Source organism: Lissotriton helveticus, chromosome 3_1 (assembly GCF_964261635.1).
Source record: "Lissotriton helveticus chromosome 3_1, aLisHel1.1, whole genome shotgun sequence".
NCBI lineage: Eukaryota > Metazoa > Chordata > Amphibia > Caudata > Salamandridae > Lissotriton > Lissotriton helveticus.
This window is the reverse complement of record NC_136061.1, coordinates 1,176,619,218-1,176,635,473: the sequence shown is the minus strand read 5'-3', so window position 1 is coordinate 1,176,635,473 and position 16,256 is coordinate 1,176,619,218. Positions and strand designations below refer to the sequence as shown.

Genomic DNA, 16,256 nt, shown 5'->3' with positions numbered 1-16,256 from the left:
TACATCACTCCAGCACCTACCACAAAATGTTAGTGAACCCCCTTAGCTCAATGCACCACTAGCCCCCTCGCTCCCGTTCTGGAGATCAGGCTATCAAGACCATACCAACTGGCGCAGCAGGGGAAGCCGCCGAGCGTGGGAGTCCTCCAGACGGTATTGTGGGGGAGACAGCCCCCCTCTAGCCGATTGGTAGCGTCCATTCGCAGTGAGGGCGCCTGTGCTGCCTCGCGGTCTCTGTTCCCTCGGTGGGGGCGGCGGGTGCTTCCGAGGCTCTGCCTGTGCACGCCGAGGGTGGGTGGGCTTTGGTGCTCCCGGCGCTCGCTCTGCTCTCGAAGGGGTGAGCACCTGTCTCTGAGGTTGTGCCATCAGATGGGGTGATCTGCCTCTGCCTCTCTCTCTCCATTTTGAATGCGGTCCTTCCCTCTTTATTTGCCCTCCGTCTTGCTCTCTCCGCCTCTCAATAATTCTCACGCCTCTTTGTTTCCGTTCCATCGCCACTTTATCCCTCTCTTTCTCGTCACTTGCCTCAAGTTCCTGCACTCCAATCTTACCTCCTTGCATCTCTCACTTTCTCCCACACTCACTCTAACTCGCTCATCTCTGACCCCCTCCCACCACCCTCCAGCGCTCGCTTTTCTCTCTCTGGACTCGTCTCTCTCATCCTGCCATCCCTCTCTTCCCTAGCTCTCGACCCGCTCCCTCTCCCCTCCACCACTGAGAGGGGGTCGGCTGGATTCATCCTCGTCGGCGGGGGTGGCTGTAGGCCCGTCTGCTCCTCCGAGGGGGCTCCTGCTCCGTGCATCGCTGCCCGGCTCTGGGGCTTCCACTGCCTGCAGACGCCCGCCCTGGACCGCCCGGGGGTGTGAACGGCGGAGCCGCTCTCCCAGGTCCTGGAGCGCGGCCCTGCGCGGAGGGGCGAGGGGGCCGCGACAGGTGCACCCGGCCTCGGACTGTGCCAGAGGAGAGGATCCGAGGAGGGGAGCGGCGTGCCGAGGATCTCCGTCGTGCACCGGTGCTGCGGAGCCGGGACTGGGGGCACCGGGGTCTGAAGGCGGCAGGAGCTGGCAGAGGAGATTTGGGCTGAAGTCTGATGGACGGGCGCTGAGGAGCGGGGAGTCTGGGGCTGAGGATCGCAGGCACCGGAGCTGGCGAGGAGCCGGGGCCAAGGAGGGAGTGACCCGCGCCCGGGCTCCAGGAGGAGCCGCCTCGATGGGTAGAGCGGCTCGGCGTCAGGTGCGACCGCAAGAGCAGCAGGGCTCCGGGGAGAAGGTAACCGACCCCTCACCCCGTCCCTCCTGCGTGACCCTCTTTGTCTGGAGGCTCCTCCCCAGCTACCACTGTGTGTGTGTGTGTGTATGTACACGTCGACCTCCTCGTCCTCACTCCTATGTGTGTGCCCTTTAACCCCCACTATTTTCTGCATACCCTCCTCGCAGAGCCCTCTCTGATGCCACCACTACTCATGATGGGTACACCCGGCCCCTCTTGCCTACAGCTCTGCCACCCTCGCCACTGCCGGCATGCCCCTTCCCATGCCGTCCGCTCCCATCTCGCTTGCCTGCATCCCCTCTTCTCGTGGATGTCTGACCATGTCACGCTGTATGAATGCTCTCTCCTCCCATGTCTCATCCATGTGCCCTTCTCTCACAGCTGATTACTGCGTGGCATACCCGCCTCCCAAGGGTCTCTGGGCACCGAGGTCTGTATTGGTGGGTCGCTGTTATATCTCACCCTGTTATTCTTTCCACTTTCCACTGCCTGCACACCCCAGTGGGGTATGACTCCTCTCAACACTGTCTGTGCCCTCTCTCTCCGTGGGTGTCCGACCCCGCACCACCCAGTGGATGCCCTCTCCCCGTGGGTGTCTGACCCCTCACCACTCTGTGCATGCTCTCTCCCCGTGGGTGTCTGACCCCTCACCTCTCTGTGCATGCCCTCTCCCCGTGGGTGTCTGACCCCTCATCACTGTGCAAGCCCTCTCCCCGTGGGTGTCTGACCTCGCACCTCTCTGTGCATGCCCTCTCCCGTGGGTGTCTGACCCCTCACCACGGCCTGCGTGCCCTATTGTCGTGGAAGTCTGACCTCTCACTACTGTCTGCATGCCCCCTATCTGTGGATGTCTGACGCAGGTCTCTACCCCCGCCTCTCTGGATAACTTCTCCTCGAGGTTTTCCGACGCCCCACACCCTTCACTTCACCGGTCACTGCTTGTGCTCTCGTTAGTCACTCTGCCGGCCAGTGTATGTCATTCTTGTCGGCATGCCTCTGCTCTTTGTAGCCTCAGTGGACCCCTCTATCCCCGAGCTTCTAGTCCTATAAATGTCAGGGTCCCTCGCTCTTCCTTCCTACCCCTCTCTCTGTCTTTGCTAGTCTCTCCTTCGCACCCCTCAGCCCGGTGCGTTTCCTCTTTTATTCCAGCACTTGACTCAGCAGCCCCTTCTTAAGGCCTCGTTTCTTTCCCCCCACAGTGTCTCTGCTTCCCTAATCTTAAATTATCTTTCTCTCTCTCTCTCTCACTTTCCACCTGGTGCACGCTTCTTTCGTTCCCTCCTTCACGCCATTTCTTATCCCATTCGCCCACCCTTCTTGGTTCCCATGTCTTCCCCCCCCCCCCCCCCCTATCGCCACCTTCCCTGCTGTTTCGTATCCAGAGTGCTATGGGCCTTAATGTAGTCGTGGGTTATTTGCCCCCCCCCCAGCCCCAAGTGACGTAGTAATAATAGCTGTAATCCGAGTGTCACTGCATCAGCTGTGCACTGAAAGCTAGCACTCTGCTCGCCTCTTCCTGCCTCAGCCCTCTCTTTCTTTTTCCACTTTTTCCTCCTCTTGAAGTCGCTGTTGTCTCTTCGACCCATCCATTCGACCCTTTATTAGTCTAAATATTCCCACTGTCCGTTTTATTGCTCTAATCTGGCCGGCTCCTGGTAATCTCTCCTTCCTTTCTCTCTCCCAGGACCATCGTTCTCCCTCTACTAGATCCTTTCTACAATATGTCGTCCATTTTATCACGTTGGCCCGTCTCTTCCTTTCTTAAACTCCCTTCCTGATACTTGCCACTGCGTTATTTGTGTTCCCTTTCTCGTGTCTCCCTTTTAATCTCTCTTCCAGCCTCTTATTTTCTTCTGTCCCTCATTCTCGCAGCACCTCACGCTGCGCCCTTTCCCTCTTTCCATAAACACCTCTTCATTTTCTCTCCCCCCCCACACGTACTCACCTGCCTCTCCCGCACCCCTCATTCGACGTGTCTGCCACGTCTTTCTCTCTTTCAACCAGTCCCCACGTCTTTCATTCTCTCATTCACGTGTAGCTCCATATTCCCTCTTTCTACCCGTGTCTCCTTCCACCCTCTCCCCTCTTAACGATCCCTTTTCACTTTTTCTTGTTTCCCTTCCTCTCTTTTCTCTTTATCCCCTCGCCTCGCTTCTTCCTTCTTTCGCGCACTCTGAATATTCCCTGCCACCCCCTTCCTCCACAGATCATTCCACTTCACCCTCGCCCTTCATTGGTGCACCTCGTCCTCCCCTCATACCCCCCGCCCGCCGTTTCGTGTCTCCTCACCTACCCCCGCGCCTTGCTGATGCACCGTGACTATTGGCGCCTTTACGACTGGGAGTGATTTACGTCTGTTTTTGTCTAGTTGGGGACAGTAAGGGGCGGATTATTATTATTTTTTGTTGGGTTGGTGGGGGTGTTTGCATGGGTGGTGATAATCATATTAGGGCTGGACATGTAGTGGTATGAATGCAACGCCTCGACTCGTACCCTGAAGACAAGCGGACGTGCTGCGTAGTTATGATCGAATATTTCCATTTAATGCAATGTATTAAAACACCGCTGCTCCCTGGCCTCTGCTGTCCCTCTCGGGCCCAGCGAGGAAACAAGTGGGAGCTCGCGGCCAGTGGGGGCCGCTGTCAGGTTAGACCAGCCCTAGGGCCTGAGGCATCTGACTGAGGCCCAGGGGCTCCCATTAGAGCAGGACCAGGGCTGATTTGCATATGACTGTGGTGCACGTTGGGCAAAAAACGATGGATTGGAATGCTACCTGGAGGGATTGCAAGTGGCTAGACTATTTGCTGGAGGGGACAAGCCACTGAAGGGTCGCGCCCGAGGCCTGGCTCTGGCTCAGCTCAAGGTCCTCTTGGGGCCTCGAGCCCAAAGCGAGCCGAGATTTCATGTGGCTTCTGCCTCCCGCTGCCCTTACTTGTCTCATTTGCTTCTCTCCCCTGCCCTTCTGCGGCAGAAGCGCCAGCCATCACACACAGAGGAGACAGCGAAGCGCAGTAGAGCCCGTCTGCACACAGCCCCTTCCCCCAGGGGGTAAATAAATACAAAATGCAAAAAGATTTCACAGAGAGTTCTGCCACAGCCTGCACTTTTAGAGATGGGCGGATGTGTCTGCTGTTGGACCTCCCACTCGTGAAATTGTGACTGCCTCTGCTGAAGTGTTGACCTGCTCCTAAACTGGGCTCTTTGAAGCTGGTGACATCATTATAGCAAACCAGCCTTCCCTTAACTACATTTTTTTCCACAAAGGCTACTTTTGCTAACTTGATTTAATATGTAATACAAAACATTTATTTAAAGATAGTACTTGTTTAGATTCTCAAAGAATCAAACACGAACCTCTAATCTTTGAAGCAAACTGGGAAAGGGATACCCATCTAGTGGCTGAATTGCACAATGCAGAACCAGGGAAAAGGTGATCAGTCCCAGCTCCTACGCTTCATGGGCCTCATTTATGGGGCTGTGCGTCACTTTTACGCCTTTGTGACGCACCGGTGGCGAAACAAATACGCCTTGTTGCACCATATTTACAAAGTGACGCATCTAGGTAGATGCGTCACTTTGTAAACCCCTGCGCCACATAATACCTGCGCCAGGTATAATGTATGCGAGGGGGGCATATTGACGCAAGAAAGGGTCATGGAAGTGACGCAGTGAAATCTATGAGATTTCACTGCGCCACTTCTAGGACACAAATGCGTCAATTTCTAACGCCTGCCTCACAGCAGGCGTAAGGCTGATGCAGGCACTTTCAAATGGGGCTTGCCCCATGTGAAAGGATACATTGCTGGAGTTGCGTCACTTTTGTGACACACTCCAGCAATGCGTCACTTTTGCGCCTACAGATACGTCAGAAATACTGACGTATCTGTAACTACTTGCGACATGATGCGTCATATTATAAATATGACGCATCAATCATGACGCAAGGAGTGCGCACTGAGAAGTGACGCATCGCTGCTTTCACGCAGCGATACGTCACTTCTCATAAATGAGGCCCCATGAACTTTGTGATCCCAGCTATTTACCTGCAACATATCAGCTGTGTGCGCGCTATATACAAAACATTCACTTATACATGGTTTAATAGACTACGATGTTGCACCATTTATAATAACCCAGGCAAAATATAGAATGCACGACACCTTACTTGCCTCTCATGGTTCACTAATTACTAATGGCATCCTTGTCAGGGCAGAAGGGGGTGTTCCTATGTTAGGGCCTCAGGTACAAGAAACTGACGAGTCAACTTCGATACTTCAGTTTCCTTGCACCAGTGCTAAATGTCCTTGCAACACCATGGCTGTGCGGTATTTACAATACAGAGCTCCATGGCGAAAGGATTTAACAGATGCTTCAAAAATTCGGACATCTTTTGGTGCAAAAAGCGGCACATTGCTGGAGTTGGTCGTAAAACTGACGCAAATCCAGCAATGCGTCAAAACATGTTGGCAAGTCCCATTGTAAAAGCCCTGCGTAAATCCATACGCCAGGTCTGAGCAGGCGTAATACTTTGACATAGTTAAGTCAAAGAGTGGTGCAGTGAAATGTAAATTTCACTGAGCCACTTCCAAGTGGCTTTTTTTTGCGTAGAAACGTCTCCCCTGCATACATTATACATTGGACCCAACGCATCCGTTTGTAGATATGGCGCAGTGTGGCGCACGGATTGCGTCAATGCTGCATCAAAAAAGAAATGATGCAGTGGCTGCGCAAGGGACTTGTAAATAAACCCCTTAATCTTTAAAACCCACTTCTAATAATTGTCACTCAAAGCACTGCTATAATCCACGTAATAAAGTGACACACTCCCACAAGTCTTATCCAAGGTTTACCTGATGTATGTTGCATGATTTATGTGGCAAACATTTTTATGGCTCGGCTCGTGCACAGGCTCTTAGAGCTAACCCAGACCATAGGCGCGGCTCTCCCTATTCACTTTCAGGCTCACCCGCCTCTAGTCTTCGCCAGCATTACACCCATCGCTTTTAGTGAGGTTGATGAGCCGTGGGACCCATTTGAACTAAGGTGAGGGTTTTTGGCTCCTGCGAGTGTGTGAGGCAGACTGAGAACGCCATCCATGTAAAGGCCCGAAAGGGAGCGGCTGGAAGCCACACAGGACGGGAAGATCCGGGGGTGGTGGCACCAAGTTAAGCTGGCAGGTGAAGGACGGGATATATGCAAGGCCAACAGATGCTAATGGAGCTAAGAAGGCTTTGAGGGCCAAAACTGAGGGGCATGAGACCATCCAGAGAGCTTGCAGGGTGGTTACGGGGACTTAACGGAGGTCCATGCAGCCCCTGTGGGGCAAAGGGACCAGTTCAGCCCAAAGGCACTGTATGTCTGAGAGATACAAGAGTCTGGAGTGCGAGGGAGTCCCTCATTACCTTCTACTTGGGGGGTGGGATGCTTGTTTCCGGTCCAGGGGAAGACATGGCTTGGCATTTCGGGCTGGACTATTCCCATGAGGCACTGGGTCAGACTGATTTGCATATGGCCATGTCTGAACTGGGGTGGCGGAGTGAGCTAAAGAATGATGATGGATTAAACCCAGATCAGTGGACTGGGGGTCAGTGCTTGCAATGTTCAACACTTCGTCCATCATCCCCTTTGGTTTTGCTTCATTTTGTGCACCACCACTAGTAATCTAGCAGATGAGAAGGTGTATTAATGGAAGGACAGAGGGCAACAGAGCTGCAGAATTCCCACTGAAAATCAGTGGATCTTAAATGTTTTCATTTGTCTTCGCTTCAGGTGTCATTCACTGAAGGGCTAGTGAAAGCCAAATTAGTTATATATGGCATGTGGGAAAAGGCACTACAGTCCAGCGTCTGTGCATGAAGCTTGTGAAAGCTCGAAGCTCTAGCCCTCCTTCCACTGCATTCCCCATCGCCTGTCTACCCATTTGTGACCCTTGCCACCAGGACCCCTGTTTTTCTAGCACGTCTGCCCTCCGGACTTCACCCACAAACCCCAACACTGCCACCTGATGCCCTCTGAGACCTGCCATCTTTGGGTAGGGCCCTGAAACTTATGCCACAAACATTTGCTCTCGGTCTACACAGCTGTCTACAACATTTTCCCCTCTGCACACTCCTGTTTCCTATCTTCTCTAGATAACATTAACAATCTCTTTCTGCTTGTTCATCTCCCAAGCCACCCTCACCACCAGTCAACACACCGGTCTGAGTTTAATTCAGTCAATCATTCATTCACCCTCCCCCCCCCCCCACACACAGGTTTGGAAAGTGGATTTGAGCTAAACCCGGACACGAAACAGGGACATCCCCTTGGTGAGATTGGGAATCAGTCAGTTCCTTTAGTTTGTGGTAGTTTTCCGCATTTTACGCACACTCCTCTTGGCTTATTTTAACATGTGTGTCCGATTCATAAAGGCACGACAAATATTTTTGTTCACAGATCAGAAAAAACCCTGTAAAGCAGCAGATAGAAAGAGGGTGTCCCTAAAAGTCATTATTGCGGCTCCCAGTGAGGAAGGCAGAGTCCCCCATCTAAGATCTGCATACATCAGCATCCTCAATCAGAAATGATTTGTGGATCCTTGCAGTCAACAGAGGACAAGCTGGGTCTGAAGCCAGGAGTTGCATCTTCCTCACCTTTCAGATCCTGGTCGCCACCAGTAGTTGGTTTCTGTGCACTGATGCTTAGAGCTAGCCATTCAACAACTACTTGCCCCACTTTGCTCTCCAGCCAACAGCTTGTAGGTTCATCATGTCCCCCAGGAGCACGACGTGTGGTTCAGTTAGGTATCCATGAAGAAAATGTGCCCTCCAACACTGAGCGCCTCTGAAGCTATTCAACAGGGCCAGACGAGGAACCCAAAGCAGTCATGGCAAACTTTGTTAGACCAGCCCCCGTATATTGTATAGCAAAACACACAAGATGATGGACGGAATGTTGCACAATGGCAAAACATTCACCCCCAGTCACAGATCTGGGTTTAATCCATCGTTATTTTGCTCACCAAGCCACCCCAGTTCAGACATGGCCATATGCAAATCAGTCTTGACCCTGTGCCTCATGGGAACAGTCCAGCCCGAACTGCCAAGCTATGTCTTCCCGTATATTGTATAGTGAGCGAGTGCAGCGAGTGAGCCAGACCACTACAAAGGGGTTTGTGGGGGCTCTCCCCCCCAAGAAAATGTGGGGAAAAATGGCAAAAATGGAGCATGATACAACACGATTTTAATTATATTATTCAATATAATTCACTTTTATCGCATTGCAAATGATGACCTTATAGCGCACATGGATACAACAATCTTTATTGGGGCCCCTCAATGATCCCCCCACTATCATTCTCAAACAGTGCCCCTCATGTCTCCGTAGATCCTCTCTTACATGTATTTCATTTGTTTTACAGTGCCTCTCACACCAGTGTAGGGTATCAGAGCACTGTACATAACACACAACCACAGACAATGGAATAATACACGTGTGATCAGGGTATAGAAAATGTTGCATAAAACAAAGGGGACTACAACATGTAGGCATTTGGTTAACAGTGCTTGGTCTGGAGAAGCACAAATTCTGGTTGCAAAAGATAAAGTGGTTAGGGTTGGCTGTATTTATAAGATTGTTTTTTATTCATAGTCAAACAAACCTATTTTTAGCAATATTAGGACAATGAAAGACTGAGGGAAACACATATCTTTCTAACTAATACCATGTTGTTTGCATGCATCTTTTCGATGGCAGTTCATAGCTCACTGTGCTAGATTACAATTGTAACTTGTGAACTGCACAGTAACAAAAGGGTCTCTGTGACAAAAGCAGTAACCCACTGAGCTATGCACATCTAATGCAGTTCTGTGATCTGGGTGGTACTTGTTCTTTGCAGCACGAATATCTATCCTCAGTGCTACCTCAGAGGAGGCAAAACTTCCACTAGGCAAAACTCTGAGGCTCTCCAGTAGGAAGATTAATCACCAGAGATATCTTGACACTTTTATTATTGCTGAAAACAGCTGGGTGTGCAAGGAACTTTGCAGCAGGTACTTTTAAACCATAACATATTTCAAAACACAGGGGGTCTGTAAACGAAAGTGAGTGCTGAGTGGATTATGCTGGCCTGCCGATATTTTTTTACTGTGGGACGATAATGCAGCACTGTTACAAAATCGCCCAAGTAACAAATCCAGCCCCCACCCTTCTAGCGTCCCAGGAAAAGGCCAGATGTGTCTCCTTGCTTTGCAGGCAGATGCACAGCTCCTCTCAGGCTCAAAGTCACAGTGTCTTATATACTTTCCTGTATCCAACAGAAGATGTCTAAGGAATCATCACCCAGGACCAGACACACACAGTTACACATCCCATCAACTGTCCCCGTGTCCACCCAGACTGTGCTCCCATGCACCAATTTTCATCATAGGATACCCACCACTATAATGTCTCCCCCACCACCCTCCCTGTCCACCCACATAAGATCCATGAGCGTTCATCCTTTTAAAACAGAGGGGCATAACTTCTCCCATAGTGTTATATATTGGAGGGGGCGGGAGGGATTGAGTAAAGGAATATGCGTTATCTAGCAGGTACCTATGATGCAAATTGCTATTTTGCAAGATGGCAATGGCTTTGATTGAGCAGAGGACTTTGCAGACTAGTGATTTATTTCCAGTGCAAGCCTGGCAAACGACCATGGCAGCAGCAGTGGAAGGGCAGTGTCTTTGAGATGGTCACCATAAGTACTTAATTTGTAAAAGGATGAGTGCAAGGGCCCAAAGTTTTGATCAGATGCTTGAGAGACAGGCAATATTTAATTTTGCTGTGCCAAACACAATGGCTACGATGGCTCTATAATCCACCACCAAACATCCCTGCCTCTTTATCATTGATGGCCAGCAGAGCTTGAGGGGGTGGGTTACGGGGGAGGGAGTGTTTTGCGGGAGTGTCCAATATAAAATTAAAATAAAAAAACATACCTTGCTGCTGGGTCCCGTGTCTCTGCTCCTGCTCTCCTCGTGGAACAGGAAGCACAGCAGCCCCCACTGACCAATCACAACACTGTAATGCAGCGATTTGATTGGTAAGCACCCAAGCGCCCCTGAACAATCACAACGCTACAATGCAGCATTGTTATTGGTTTTGAGGAATGGGCAAGACTGGTTTGGGCGGTCCGAGAGGGCCGACCAAACAGTCATTGCTCACTTAAGAGTGGGCATACCACTCCTCCCCTGCTCCGAGAGCAGAGCAGCTCTGCCTGCCCACAAACCAGCTCAAAGCATTAAATGATAATAACACAAAGTTATTATTATTTTATGTTTCTACTATGTACGCACAGCTTAAAAGCAGTGAGCCGACGCTCCTCCGCCATAGCGGAGGAGCTGCCACTGCTCTTTATGTCACTCTTAGTAGTGCTTATTCATCTCTGCTTTCTCCTTTTGACACAATTTTACTGTCTTTTTCTTCCTCCTGCATTCCCTCATTTGTGTTTTCTCACCCTGCTCTGGATCAAAGTCTATTGAGGAAAGTAAGTGCTGGTCCCCAAAAATACGCCTAGGAGCGGATTCCAGTACCTGCTTCCATTGAAGTGAGGTAGAAAGGCCTGGATGTCCCTTTCTTCAGTCCCATGAGTGACAACTCCTAAAACCCACCCCTCTAAAGTAATGTATGCAGTACCTCCATGAACCATCTACCGCACCATAGGGGATAATTCTATGAACCCTTCCTTCTACTATATTTCAAGCTGTGGGTCAATGGATACTCCCACCTACAAATCTGTATATTGTAACTTTAGCAACCCTCCACACTACAGTACTGTATGTGGGACATCCTCAACCACTTCCCTCTTCCGTACTTCATGCAGTAACGCAATGAACCTCCATGACAACTCTATGAACCCTTCCTGCTATCATATTGTAAGTGATAAGTCAATCAATACTCCCATCTTCAGAACTGTACGTGGTAACTTGATGAACCACCCCACTTACTACACTGTATGATTTAAAGCACTGATTTTTGGACCCCACAGGATTGCACATGGTAACTCCATGGGTTCTCTCCTTTACAGTACTGCAGGCGTTAACTCCATGATCTCCAGGTTACAGTAGTATAGATGGTAACAGCAGGATCCCTCTACACTTCACTAATTACACATGGTAATTCCATGGGCCCTCCCCTCTGCAGTAGTGTAGGTATACTCTAATATACTCTAAGACCCTCCATGCTACAGTAGAATAGACTCAAGTGCCCAGACCTCTCTATGCTACACTATTGCCCATAATAACTCATTTGGACCGTATGTGGAAACTACATCAACCCTTCACAGTACTGTATATTGTAACTTCATGGGTGCTCTCCTCTACAGTAGTGTATGTTGTTCGTTAAAAGGCACAGCCCGTTACAGTATTATGGGCGTTAACGAAATGAGCCCTCCGTGCTATAGCATAGTATGTGGTACCTCATTGGGTCCTCTTTTCTCTATAGTATTGTGGATGGTAGATTCATTGATTGTCCCTCCCCTCTACAGTAGTGTATGGGGTAAATCCATGAGTACTGCTCTCTACGGTAATGTATGGTAATGCTATTGACCCATTCCTCTGCAATATTGAAGTTGTTAACTAAATGAACCCTTCATGCTACTTGCTTCATGTCTCGTATATTGTAACTATTTGGACACCGCCCTTCACAATATTTTATGTAGTAACTCCAGTAGTCACCTGTTTAAAGACTGTAAGTGGTATCTGAGCTGTCCCTCCCCTCTACGGTATTGCACATGGTTACTCACTGGAACTTCAGTTACTGTATTTATATGGTAATTCCACAGACCGCTCCTTTATGGACTCTGCAAATAGCTAATTCGCTGCGGAAGAGTCATCCACTGCGATAAGCAACCCTACGAATCAGCCCTCTAACAATACCACCAATGGCTGAAAGCCACCAAGTGCTTATCACTAACTGAACAGATAGACAACAGCACCAACAGCTCTAATAGGATCGTTTAGACAGTGAATGAATAAACCTCACCTGCCACTATGTCCACCAGCTTCATCCCCTGTCAGGAGCTCTGCTCCCATTTCAGTCTCTACTACTGTAACAAGAGAAGCACAATCTGTGACAACATTGAACCCTTCCACTTTGGTAGCCCTCATTCAAGACAATGAGAGCTCTCCAGGAATCACCCATATCTGCTTGCCCACTGTCACCCAGAAGGAAACCACCACTGTCATGCTCTCCATTCACTCAGGAGCCCTATCAGATACTTGTCTGCACGTTGGCTTTTCCAGAGTACTAGAGCCCACCTGCACCACCAATTCCAATTCTCAAAGGCTTCCCAACCACAGATACCTTCCCAGACTCTTGAAACATGCAAACCTCCTGCCACAACTGAAGAAACTTACATCAGACTTGACCACACCAGCTAATTTCAGACCCATCTCCTTGATACCCTAGCCTGTGAAGGTTCTAGAGAAACTCATCAACAAAAGACTAGCAAACCACAGCACCAAAACCATTCCTCATCGCTGCCACAGAAGACATCCAGACCATAATAGACCAAGGAAACACCATAAACCTTATCCTCCTCGACACTTCCACAGCTTTTGATACCGTCTGCCACCTGATCGTCATCCAGTGCCTAACCAAGACAGGAATTAGAGGAACAGTACTTCAACGGATGAGCTCCTTTCTCACAGGACAAAGACAGAAAGTCAGCCTAGCCCCTTACGCCTCCAAACCAACTGAGCTGATCCACGGATTCCCTCAGAGATCATAACTCAGTCCCATGGTCTTTAATGTCTACATGGCCTCCCTGGACAACATCATCCAAACTTATGAGCTCAAATGCATTACATACACTGACAACACACAACTCATCCTCTCCCTCAAGGACAAGGAGGCCACCAGCACACAAGTGAAGTTTATTGAGGGTATGTCAGAAGTCACCCTCTGGATGAAATCCAATGGCCAAAAGCTCAAGTCAGAAAAGACAGAGGTGTTTTTTTTCAGGCAGGGCACAACACTCTGGCCCTCGGCCTGGTGGCCATTTGAACAGGGACCCACTCCCACCGACCAACCAAGCCTGGAACCTGAGCATCATGGTTGACAACCAACTATCGATATCCAGCCAAGTAAACGTGATTTCCTCTTGCTGCTTCCACACCCTCTAGATCTTCAGAAACATCTTAATGTGGCTGCCTCTCAACACTCACCAATCACCCAGGCACTTATCATGAGTAAGCTAGACTATGAAAATGCATTCTCTGTCAGAATCTCCACCACACTCACCAACTGGCTCTAGCTCTTTCGGGAAGAGGATATAGCCTTACAGCTAGAGCAGTCGACCCTGAAGCAGGGGAACCCTGTTTGAGTCTCGGCAACGACGCTCAACATCCAATGATTCTGGGCAAATCACTTAATCGCCCAGTGCCTATCATAAATGAATGTGTCCATTTGTAATTAAACTGGTGCTCATGTAAAGCACTCTGATACCCGATGTCTCAGGTCTAGTTTGGCTATATAAAACTTAAAAAAAAAAGAACATAGCAACTAGACTCACAATCAACATCGCACCTATATTACCACTCACCTCAAAGACCTCCACTTGCTCCCCAAACTATGAGCATACCCGAGAGACGTTTTAAGGCGTGGGCAAAGTAGGCTCTGGCCCAGGGCCCTAGCCTTTCAGAGGGTCCCCTGATAGACCAAGCTCTGTTCTGCAGAGAGTCTTGCCCTGATAACCATGTACAATTTTTAAACAAATTGTTTTAAATACCGTTTTGCTTAAATTGATTTTTAATGTTGTAATGTGTGAGAATATATTACAGCCATTTTGCAGAAAAAGCTTTTTATGTTTCATGCAAGATCCATAAAAAAAGTTTATTTTATATCAAAACAGGACCTCACATATAAGAAATGGGAGGTTGTCACAGAGATGATTTACAGTAACATTAGTGAGCTGTTGCTGTGGTACAATATTGAAAGAACGCACCACTATTCCTTAATACTAGATGTAAACACATTTAGAATTTGCAGCATTGTACCTGGGCACTGTCAGTGACCTGCCTAAAGAGGGCATGAAAGAGCTGAAACTGGATCATAAATTCAAAGTTGTTCTGAACAGGGGCCCCCAATATACGGATGGACCAGGGCTCCGAAAATCCTTAAGATATCCCTGACATGCCCTGTTAAATCTAATCAGACACACACACAAAGCACTGCACAACTTAGGTCACGTACCTGAATAGCCTCATCAGCTTCTACACACCCATCAGACACTGCGGTCAACCAACCTCCTACTCGCAGTCGTTCCCTGCATCCAAAGAGCCAGAGCCGATGACCACACTTTCTCGTCCCTTGCTCCTAAGGCCGGGAATGAACTTCCCCTCCACATTAGATCCACCAGCTCAGTCCTACAATTTCGGTAGAAACTAAAAATGTAGCTCTTCAAATATGGACAGCACCCCACCTCCCTCACACCCCTTATCATCGGCGCCAGGATACCCTCCAGGGTGAGATGCATGCTTTACAAGTACACAAAGCATATGGGGTAACTTCATGAATCCACTACTCTAGGAAATCATGGCAAAGAAACAGAAGCATTGATACCCTTTTCCATCTTTGTTTTTAACGCCAGTCTTTCTATCTATAGCACTGATACCATTGTACTTTAGGTCATTAAATTTAGTCTTGATTTTTAAGTTGTTGCATTTTTTTACACTTGAATTTGTGCTTTTAATCAGACATTTCTGATACTTTTTTGTATTGGGTTCTCACACACTATTTAATTACTGGTTGGCGCAGCCGCACCAGTGGTGTGCTGAAGGTGCACCAAAGGCAAGCCCATTTTAATGTTTTAACTAACTCTCCTCATATAAAGGCAACAAAAACATCCATTTTAATTCTAATTCAGCCAACCGGGAAAATAGTGCAAAAATAGCTTATTCAGTACTTGAAAAGCCCTTAATTTATTCTGTTCCAATAAAGCCGACAAAAACAAATAAATTTATTTCTGTTGCCTCTCGGTCCCACCCAAACCTGCTTTACAACACGCTATTCTGAATACTTGCTCATTACCCAAGCCCAAAGTTGAAATTGCAGACTCTATTCTTAAATAATAATTAAGAATTATTGTTATCACGTAGTCTTGGACAAATGACCTGGCCACTGCCTCACCCTCAGGCTATAAAGCTGCACTCCCTTTCTACCACCATTCTCTTTTGTCCCCCTTTTGCATCTTTCTCTTCCTTCTCCATTCTCCCTTTTCCGCCTTTCTTTTTGTTATTTTGGGTCTAAGTCTGATGCTGAAAAATATGTCCGAGTCCCCAAAATTGAGTACCGGTGTCCACCTCCTGCAACCGCTGGCGCATATTGATCAGCGAGTATTTGTGGCATAACACACACTGATGGGCCCCTCTGCAGAATGTTGTAAGGGGCCTATTAGTCGCCCATGTGCTGGTTCCATTGGAAATGACACGCCCTGCAGAAGTACCATACTTGTTGTTCTGACTTGTGGTTATTCTGAATAGTTTATCTGGAAACACATCCTCCTGGCTATGCCGGGAGGACTCGCCCCCAATAAAAAGCCCCTAATGACAAATGGGAGTTGGTTCAGAAACACCCATTCCTGTATGTTATTCCCCATTGGATACTGTGCATCTGGTGATCAAGCAGCAATAACCCGGTAAGTCTGCGACCCTAGTGTCATCGATAGCTCCAAAATCCCTAGCATCAGTAACACCGTCGGCAGCATTACCAGGCCTTATATTCCCACAGTTTAATGAGGGCTTTAGCATGACTCACAAGAAATAAGCCATTATTATATATGACATTAACAATAAGACCCTTGTATGAAATCCAAAAAATCTGTGAGTTTTGGGATTCAAACCTTGAATGCAGAGGTGGTTCCCTGGAGCCAGAGGCATTGCAAATACCCAAGATCATGGGGAACAGGCAGATTTTCCCAAGATAAAAATGAGAGGCAGCCAGACTTCCTGTATTAATCTGCAGGA

At 48.6% G+C, this 16,256-nt stretch overlaps 1 protein-coding gene across 1 annotated transcript in view; it reads left to right on the top strand.

Annotated features, from left to right (window-relative positions):
• Window positions 1-1,169: 1,169 nt before the first annotated feature.
• B3GAT1 (beta-1,3-glucuronyltransferase 1) overlaps window positions 1,170-16,256 on the top strand; it is a 340,153-nt gene continuing 325,066 nt past the window's right edge. Inside the window, exon 1 of the mRNA XM_078683872.1 lies at window positions 1,170-1,269. The gene's annotated coding sequence lies outside the window, so the exon portion shown is untranslated. The remainder of the gene's footprint in view (window positions 1,270-16,256) is intronic.